At 50.4% G+C, this 6,036-nt stretch overlaps 1 protein-coding gene across 2 annotated transcripts in view; it reads left to right on the plus strand.

Moving 5' to 3' along the window:
• The window catches only part of LOC139365967 (large ribosomal subunit protein uL11m-like), a 58,847-nt gene that overhangs the window by 46,086 nt on the left and 6,725 nt on the right, over window positions 1–6,036 (plus strand). The window lies entirely within an intron of this gene.

Here is a 6,036-nt window from a genome sequence, read left to right on the forward strand (position 1 = left end):
GCGGGTATCGGCCTCAATCTGCTCTGCATGCATTATTTGGTGTTTTACATTGTACACAGACATTTTTGCGGAATTCTGCATGCAGAGTCTCAATTTGGTGTTTTAACCCATTTTGTGAATTATTGGTTGGTGAGCTGACCCCAGACCTCACAACAATAAAGGGCACAACAATATGAGTTCTATAACTGATTCAAGTATTTTAGCCAGATCCTAATTGGTATGTTGAATTTTATGTTCCTTTTGATGGCATAGAATGCCCTTCTTGTCTTGTCTCTCAGAGCGTTCACAGCTTTGTGGAAGTTACCTGTGGGGCTGATGTTTAGGCCAAGGTATGTGTCGTTTTTTGTGTGCTCTAGGGCAATGGTGTCTAGATGGAATTTGTAAACGCAGCAAAAAAAGAAATGTTTATGACCTTTCACAGATAATTTGTAAAAATCCAAATAGATCTTCATTGTAAAGGGTTTAAACACTGTTTCCCATGCTTGTTCAATGAACCATAAACAATTAATGAACATGCACCTGTGGAACGGTCGTTAAGACACTAACATCTTAGAAGGTAGGCAATTAAGATCACAGTTATGAAAACTTAGGACACTAAAGAGGCCTTTCTGCTGACTGGAAAAACACCAAAAGAAAGATGCCCAGGGTCCCTGCTCATCTGTGTGAACGTGCCTTGGGCATGCTGCAAGGAGGCATGAGGACTACAGATGTGGCCAGGGCAATAAATTGCAATGTCTGTACTGTGAGACACCTAAGACAGCACTACAGCAAGACAGACAAACAGCTGATCGTACTTGCAAGACCACGTGTAACAACACCTGTACAGGATCGGTACATCCGAACATCACACCTGCGGGACAGGTACAGGATGGTAACAACTGCCTGAGTTACACCAGGAACGCACAATCCCTCCATCTGTGCTCAGACTGTCCACAATAGGCTGAGAGAGGCTGGACTAAGGGCATATAGGCCCGTTGTAAGGCAGGTCCTCACTAGACATCACCGGCAACAATGTTGCCTATGGGCACAAACCCACCGTCTCTGGACCAGACAGGACTGACGAGTCACGGTTTTGTCTCACCAGGGGTGATGGTCGAATTTGTGTGTATCGTCTTAAGAAATGAGCTTTACACCGAGGCCTGTACTCTGGAGCGGGATCGATTTGGTGGTGGAGAGTCCATCATGGTCTGGGGTGGTGTGTCACAGCATCATCGGGCTGAGCTTGTTGTCATTGCAGGCAAACTCAACGCTGTGTGTTACAGGGAAGACATCCTCCTCCCTCATGTGGTACCCTTCCTGCAGGCTCATCCTGACATGACTCTTCAGCATGGCAATGCCACTAGCCATACTGCTTGTTCTGTGCGTGATTTCCTGCAAGACAGGAATGTCAGTGTTCTGCCATGGCCAGCGAAAGCTCAGATGTCATGTCTGGGACCTGTTGGATCGGAGGGTGAGGGCTAGGGCCATTCACCCAGAAATGTCCGGGAACTTGCAGGTGCCTTGGTGGAAGAGTAGGGTAACATCTCACAGCAAGAACTGGCAAATCTGGTGCAGTCCATGAGGAGGAGATACACTGCAGTACTTAATGCAGCTGGTGGTCACACCAGATACTGACTGACTTTTGATTATTACATTCCTGTAGTCACATGTCTGTGGAACTTGTTCAGTTTATGTCTGTTGTTGAATCTTGTTATGTTCATACAAATATTTACACATGTTAAGTTTGCTGAAAATAAATGCAGTTGACCCCCCCTTTGTTCAGGGACACACTATTCAATTTCTGTAAGTCACATGTCTGTGGAACTTGTTCAGTTTATGTCTCAGTTGTTGAATCTTGTTATGTTCATACAAATTTTTACACATGAAAATAAATGTAGTTGACAGTGAGAGGATGTTTCTTTTTTTGTTTACTTTTTTTGGTCTTGGCAACTGGACCTTTTTTGGGACACCATCATTTTTGTCTTGCTGAGATTTACTGTCAGGGCCCAGGTCTGGCAGAATCTGTGCAGAAGATCAAGGTACTGCTTTAGGCCCTCCTTGGTTGGGGACAGAAGCACCAGATCAAGCAGTTGATAGTTGACTTCAGATTCTAGTAGGGTGAGGCCGGGTGCTGCGAACTGTTCTAGTGCCCTCGCCAATTCGTTGATATATATGTTGAAGTGGGTGGGGCTTAAGCTGCATCCGTCTCACCCCACGGACCTGTGGAAAGAAATGTGTTTTTTGCCAATTTTAAGCTCACACGTGTTTATGTACATGGATTTTATGTTGTATGTTTTCCCCAACACCACTTTCCATCAATTTGTATAGCAGACCCTCATGCCAAATTGAGTCAAAGGCTTTTTTTGAAATCAACAAAGCATGAGAAGACTTTGCCGTTGTTTTGGTTTGATTGTTTGTCAATTAGGGTGTGCAGGGTGAATACATGGTCTGTCGTATAGCAATTTGGTAAAAATACAATTTGACATTTGCTCAGTACATTGTTTTCACTGAGGAAATGTACCAGTCTGTTAATGATAATGCAGAGGATTTTCCCAAGGTTGCTGTTGACACATATCCCACGGTTGTTATTGGGGTCAAATTTATCTCCACTTTTGTGGATTGGGGTGATCAGTCCTTGGTTCCAAATATTGGGGAAGATGCCAGAGCTAAGGATGATGTTTAAGTATAGCCAATTGGAATTTGTTAGTATTTTATACTTGATTCTAAGATTTGTATTTAGTCATATGTTTTTGCTCTTTGTTATAGGGCCAAAAAGATTGGAGAAGTGGTTTATCCATACATCTCCGTTTTGGATAGATAACTCTTTTGTTGTTTGTTCTGTATTTTCTAATTTTCCCAGAAGTGGTTAGAGTCTATGGATTCTTCAATTACATTGAGCTGATTTCTGACGTGCTGTTCTTTCTTTTTCCGTAGTGTATTTCTGTAATGTTTTAGTGATTTACCATAATGAAGGCAAAGACTCAGGTTTTCTGTCTCTCTGTATCTCTCTCTCTCTCTCTCTCTCTCTCCCCTTTAGTATGTTGCTAACACCATGGGACAGCATCTCTGCCGGTCTGTGGACCCTTTCATGTCATCCTCTGTGTCGATCTTAAGCAGAAATGCTTATCTGTCTGTCTGACTCGGTGCATGTCCCTCTGTCTGTGCTTAAGCACTTTATAACCACATTAGACCCATCTCCTCTACTCCCTGCTAGTCTGTGTGGATTTTCATGTCATTGTTCCTTGGCCGTAGAGTCTCTGATGGATCATTATCTGCTGGGGGAGAACAGAAGAAAGGGGAGCCCGGATCTGTGTGAGGCAGCGCCTTGCTTCGACTTGCTCCCCAACATCCCAACCTTTTTATAGTAATCCATATTTAATTAGACATTCTCCCTCCATCCTTCCTTCCTCCCCATTTGTTTGTTTAGCTCTGTTTTTTATGGGGGGGGGCAATAGATGGCAGTGAGGTTGGCATGGGATTCCTCCTAATCAAATCAGAGGGAGAGGCTCCAGGGACTTTATGGTTTCATTTCATGAGAGATATAATTCAAATGGGCCTCATCTGCTCTGAAACAATATCAGCCGTGAGAAAGTTGTGACTTCATTCAGGTTGGGTTTTTTAAAGGCTGAGAGAAGATGCATAGAGGCAGTAATATTGATTGGATGGATTGACAGATCAACACAGGAGTTTTTGATTGTCATTTTTTTTTTATGGAGTGAAGCTAAAAATAGTTTTTTTTCTGCTCCTTTAATCCCAAATAAAGGTCATACTCCTCCTGTCATTGAATAATGTCTGTTGAGATGAATGGCTTTTCATTCGAGACATTTAAGATCTGCAGGCAGTGTTCAACACGGTCCATCACGGCAGCACATAAGCTCCATTCAACTGTAAAAATCTGTTTTTCTCGTTCCTCGCATACTCTGAAATGAACATTTCAATCAGAGCTTGTGTGTTGCCCTAGGATAAGGATGGCGGGTGGTCAGTTTACATTTCAGCAGCGGTAATTAGAATGCTTTATATTCATTGCCTCCCAATGCAACTCTGAGGAATGGCTTATTGTGCTGTGTTTGAGTGTGGAGGTAGGCTAGGAGAGTGTGGAGGTAGGCTAGGAGAGTGTGGAGGTAGGCTAGGAGAGTGTGGAGGTAGGCTAGGAGAGTGTGGAGGTAGGCTAGGCGAGTGTGGAGGTAGGCTAGGCGAGTGTGGGGCTAGGCTAGGCGAGTGTGGGGCTAGGCTAGGCGAGTGTGGGGCTAGGCTAGGCGAGTGTGGGGCTAGGCTAGGCGAGTGTGGGGCTAGGCTAGGCGAGTGTGGGGCTAGGCGAGTGTGGGGCTAGGCGAGTGTGGGGCTAGGCGAGTGTGGGGCTAGGCGAGTGTGGGGCTAGGCGAGTGTGGGGCTAGGCGAGTGTGGGGCTAGGCGAGTGTGAGGCTAGGCGAGTGTGAGGCTAGGCGAGTGTGAGGCTAGGCGAGTGTGAGGCTAGGCGAGTGTGAGGCTAGGCGAGTGTGAGGCTAGGCGAGTGTGGGGCTAGGCGAGTGTGGGGCTAGGCTAGGCGAGTGTGGGGCTAGGCTAGGCGAGGCGAGTGGGGCTAGGCTAGGCGAGTGGGGCTAGGCTAGGCGAGTGTGGGGCTAGGCGAGTGTGAGGCGAGTGCGGGGCTAGGCTAGGCGAGTGCGGGGCTAGGCGAGTGCGGGGCTAGGCGAGTGTGGGGCTAGGCTAGGCGAGTGCTGGGCTAGGCGAGTGCTGGGCTAGGCGAGTGTGAGGCGAGTGCGGGGCTAGGCGAGTGCGAGGCTAGGCGAGTGCGGGGCTAGGCGAGTGCGGGGCTAGGCGAGTGCGGGGCTAGGCTAGGAGAGTGCGGGGCTATGCTAGGCGAGTGCTGGGCTAGGCGAGTGCGGGGCTAGGCGAGTGCGGGGCTAGGCGAGTGCGGGGCTAGGCGAGTGCGGGGCTAGGCGAGTGCGGGGCTAGGCGAGTGCGGGGCTAGGCGAGTGCGGGGCTAGGCTAGGCGAGTGCGGGGCTAGGCTAGGCGAGTGCGGGGCTAGGCTAGGCGAGTGCGGGGCTAGGCTAGGCGAGTGCGGGGCTAGGCTAGGCGAGTGTGGGGCTAGGCTAGGCGAATGTGGGGCTAGGCTAGGCGAATGTGGGGCTAGGCTAGGCGAGTGTGGGGCTAGGCTAGGCGAGTGTGGGGCTAGGCGAGTGTGGGGCTAGGCTAGGCGAGTGTGGGGCTAGGCGAGTGTGAGGCTAGGCTAGGCGAGTGTGGGGCTAGGCTAGGCGAGTGTGGGGCTAGGCTAGGCGAGTGTGAGGCTAGGCGAGTGTGGGGCTAGGCTAGGCGAGTGTGGGGCTAGGCTAGGCGAGTGTGAGGCTAGGCGAGTGTGGGGCTAGGCTAGGCGAGTGTGAGGCTAGGCGAGTGTGGGGCTAGGCTAGGCGAGTGTGAGGCTAGGCTAGGCGAGTGTGGGGCTAGGCGAGTGTGAGGCTAGGCGAGTGTGAGGCTAGGCGAGTGTGGGGCTAGGCGAGTGTGGGGCTAGGCGAGTGTGAGGCTAGGCGAGTGTGAGGCTAGGCTAGGCGAGTGTGGGGCTAGGCGAGTGTGAGGCTAGGCGAGTGTGAGGCTAGGCGAGTGTGGGGCTAGGCGAGTGTGAGGCTAGGCGAGTGTGAGGCTAGGCGAGTGTGAGGCTAGGCGAGTGTGAGGCTAGGCGAGTGTGGGGCTAGGCGAGTGTGGGGCTAGGCGAGTGTGGGGCTAGGCGAGTGTGGGGCTAGGCTAGGCGAGTGTGGGGCTAGGCTAGGCGAGTGTGAGGCTAGGCGAGTGTGAGGCGAGTGTGGGGCTAGGCTAGGCGAGTGTGAGGCTAGGCGAGTGTGAGGCTAGGCTAGGAGAGTGTGGAGCTAGGCTAGGAGAGTGTGGAGCTAGGCTAGGAGAGTGTGGAGCTAGGCTAGGAGAGTGTGGAGCTAGGCTAGGAGAGGGAGTGGGGGTGCTCGTCGACTTAATGTCACCCATCCATTTCGCTTTCTCTGTTTGCCTGGCAGGCACTGGAAACAGGAGGCTCATTTATCACATGGTCTCCCAGGCACCGGCCAAGCACA

Source organism: Oncorhynchus clarkii, chromosome 14 (genome assembly GCF_045791955.1).
Source record: "Oncorhynchus clarkii lewisi isolate Uvic-CL-2024 chromosome 14, UVic_Ocla_1.0, whole genome shotgun sequence".
NCBI lineage: Eukaryota > Metazoa > Chordata > Actinopteri > Salmoniformes > Salmonidae > Oncorhynchus > Oncorhynchus clarkii.